Source organism: Prosopis cineraria, unplaced genomic scaffold, assembly GCF_029017545.1.
Source record: "Prosopis cineraria cultivar Desert tree isolate PC_DT_omini unplaced genomic scaffold, ASM2901754v1 PC6, whole genome shotgun sequence".
In the NCBI taxonomy this organism is placed as follows: domain Eukaryota; kingdom Viridiplantae; phylum Streptophyta; class Magnoliopsida; order Fabales; family Fabaceae; genus Prosopis; species Prosopis cineraria.
The window spans coordinates 41,333,533-41,337,892 of NW_026555337.1; positions in this window are offsets into that span (position 1 = coordinate 41,333,533).

The window sequence follows — 4,360 nt, forward strand, 5'->3', positions numbered from 1 at the left end:
GTAAAGATGGATGTAATAATCATTTTTATATCCCATAAATAGGACCAAAATATATTTTTTTTTGAACCACAAGATAAGGCATTTTCTTCAAACTATATTTGGTCCAAAATATAAGGTGTTAAGTAATTTTTATAATTATTTTTTTAACCACACTCCTACTTCATTTATTACTTTAAAAAAATGATGCATTAAAATTTTAATTGTTATTATAAATGTAATTATATAGGATATGTAATGAGAATATATTGAAAATATATAATTTTTTTACGAAATTAAGATTTTAATAAATTTTTAAAAAATTGTGAACTAATTATCATTGTGATATATTATAATTGAGAGGGAGTATATCAAAATGATAATATTATTACTATTGTAAAATTTCGTAGCAATAAATTATTGATACAATACATATAGCATTTGGCAACGGTGATATTTAATCTTTGGCTAAAAAAAAAACGGTGATATTTAATGTGTCATTTAAATGAGGTGGTAGTTGTATTTATGGTGATATAATAAATTAATAATAGAAAATGAATGAATAATTGAAAAGGGCAGTGGCGTGAGGAGGAAAGGGGAGTGCCGGAGTGGAATGCCGTGTCAGGAAGTGGGTGGATCTGTGTGGAATGTGGGTGTCTTTGTACGGCCACTACCGTACGGCACCACGGAATTAACGACAGCTCAGTTCCCGTACTCCCCTCCATCGCACGCGCCCACCATCCTTCTCTTCCAACTTCTTTTAGTCTTCTTTCTCTCCTCCAAAAATTTAAACCATTTTTAACCAAATTTCACTCTCAAAATATTTTTTAATAAAATTAAATATAAAATAATTTATTTATTGAAATATTTTTTAAAAAATATATTAATTACTTTTTAACTCTAACATTTAAAAAATATCTTACATTTTTAAGATAGACCAGTAAGTCATAACAAGAATTAAATATGTCTTCAAAAGATTTGAATGCATAATTATATTATCTAAAATGATTATATTATATCAAAATTTTGAATTTAATCAAATAAATTTTATTTTTAAAATATGCACACATTTTTTGAAGTAAAATTACAAGGGTGGTTCTGTAACTTACTCCATCCATTCAAAAATATAAAGTTAAAATTATTTTAACAAGTGAAGGGTGGTTTGTTATTTTCACACATTAAAATTATTTTTACTTTAATTTTTTTGAACTAAACTAAAATTTTAAATATTTTGGGATCCTTACTAATTAAGTTTCATTGATGATCCTTAATTAAAAAAAAAAGGTGGGGGCTCAGATGTGCAGTTCCACAGGTATTTAATACTAGAAGGAGTACTTGGATGAATTTAACAGCAAGAAGTTAAGATATGGGGCCAATTCTTGAATGCATAAACAACGAATAAATTAAGATTAATTGGATTGAATTGAATTAAATCACAAGTCATAAGCAAAGGCAACATAATGCGTGAACCCCAATTGCCAATATGTTTATTAATACAAATTTATGCGTCGCAAGAAAACAAGTCTTGTTGCTTTCTTCATAGCCTTACTATCTAATTAATCCTTATTCTCTCTTTCTATTTTAATTTAATCCCTTCCATACATGCATAAACAACCTGACATCATAGAAATTCACACATTAACTATGAGATAATATAAAATATACTAGTGTTGAAATTTAAAAAACAGATGTCATTTCGTAATTTTAGTGGGAGAAAACAAATATATTTCTAAAGTTATAAATAATAGAAGGCTGTTAGTCTTACAAAATTCTCTGAGGATGGTTGTTAATTAAGGTCATCTAATAATTATTAGTATAGAAAAAGGTCAATAGACTAAATTAGTTTAGTTAAGAAATTCTACATTGAGTTCTTTTTTTTTTTTCTTTTTCTTTTTTCTTTTCAACGCATTCACACGCACGTTGAAATATTTTCAGCATCTTTCATCGAGGCAAAAATAATATCCTTTTTTATATAGTAATATTTTGTTTCAATTCAACCCTTTCCTTCAAGAATTTAAAAACCAAATGAAAATAAATATTAAACTAAATTAGAGGGACTGAAAATATATTTTTGTCATGTGGATCACACACAGAACACTAAACTAATAATTAAGAACTACTCCTTTCATTTTTAAAATAAAAAAAAACTATTATTTTTTATTTATTTTTTTATATAAATAAAATTATCTATTTCATTAAATATTTATTAATATTTTTTAAATTACCTCCATAATTTATATTAATAAAAAATAATTAATATATATTTATTTGATTAACATAATATATTTTAATTTAATTTTTATTTTTAAATATAATTATTATGATTAATTAATTATTTTAAACTGTGTGATATAATTATATATAAAAATTAGTGTTAGCATAATTGTTAGTCAAGGGACAACTTTTTTTTTTTTTTTTTGTCTTTTTGTCTTGGGTAATCAGTCAAGGGACATTAATTACTGCTGGATTCACAACAGTCTCGGTATCACATATTTTATCTGCGTGGATCAGCTTTTAAAGCTGGGTGAGATCCGATTGAGATCCGATACGAGATATGTTTCAAATGTTATTTCACAAATCCAAATCTGTTATGTGATAATTTCATATATTTAAATAAAGGGTAATTTTTTATTTATGTCAGTTTGTTTAGAAAGAGGTGTAATTGGCTTGACGTCAATTAAGTACCAAGGTCCTTCGTTGATTAAGAAAAATGGACTCAAGTTATAGGTTTGGCTTTGCGACACAGGCTAAGCTATTAAAACGTTATATATCAATTGAAAATCCGGTAGAAAAGTTTAAAATTAGATATTTTTGTTAGATTAAGACGATAATAAAACTTTTAATCTTTTAAATTTATCTCAATTATTAATTTAGTTTTTTAAATTTAATTTTTATCTATTTGATCTCTTACATTTTTTTAAAAATTATTACGTTATTAAAAATTATTATGTTAGTCTTTTAAATTTTAAACTACATAAATCATGAATAGGGAGTTAGACAAAACGACAGCACAAGATTTAAGCAGAAACAAAGCCCGATCCATTTTCAAAATAAAAATTGTGTCATGCACGTATTCAGTGTGACCATCAAACTCAAAATGACTAAATATTAATGACCATTGAGTGAACATAGTATCATTATTTAATATGTCACAAATCTCACAGAACCGTGCTAAATGATTATTGATGAGCTTTGAATCTCGCAGGTATAATGGCCTTGGACGGGTGTTTATAAAAGACTTCAAATTAATGAAAGGAGAGATCATCATTATTATCAACAGCATCATTATTAGTATTCACCAAAACACATCTTTTGCTTTGCCAGTTATTTACCTTGTATTTCCATCTTAGGTAGAATTAATTTCAATTTTAAGTTGTAAACAACGCAACTTTGCATTTGCTTTTCCATTGATCGAAAACACCTTCTATTTCAATCCATTTGCAACTTTATATTTAGGTGAATTGAGGTAAGGGAGTTCAAGAATCTTATAATTATTTTTGAGACTCAACATTTTTGACACGTTTAATATTTATATTTTGCGAAGAACAGTTTTTTTATTTTTATTTTTGAGTCTGTTTTTTTTACATAAATTATTATATAATTATTTTCATTAATTCACGTAACTGCCATCATTATTTTATTATTCATATTGGTAGATTTTAATAGTGTTACTTTCTCTTTAAAAAATAAGAAACCAATAAATAACTAAGATAAATTTAAAAGAATAAATCAATAAAAATGAAACTTAAAAACTAAATTCATAATAAGACAAATTTGAAAGATTAAAAGTTTGTTATCTCTTAACTAATTATTGACATACGAAATATGGGCGTGCAACAAGAAAATGCAAAATTTGGGAAAAAGAGTTATAGAGAAATATATTTGGAGAAAATGACCTGGATTTCAAATATGAAACAAAAAAATCCAGAATGACGGAAGCCAAGATGCTGGATGTGAAAAATAAATTGCCTCTTTTGTGTTTAGGTCCTTTAATTTTTTCACCAAATATGTTCTTCATAACAAGTCTTCAATCCTGATTTGTTTTTCCAAAAAAATTTTGAGTTACTTGAATTTTAGAAATTTTAACACGAGTGAAATTTTTAAAAATTTGAGTTAAAAAAAAATGTTCTGACTAAGTGACTTTGCATTCAATTATTAGCACAGAGTGAAAATTGGGTCATCAATCCAGTCATGTGAACCAACAAATTCTTCAACCAGCATTCTATTGATTAGTTTGGTGAAAATTTGTTCTCAGGTAAAAAGTACACTTTTTGTAACTAAATTTTTATACACAAAGGCTAGAAATTCAAACTCCCGGCTACTTATTCAAGTGATAAAATTCCTTACATTCACATCAACTTTAATTATATAGTGAAGTAGTTAA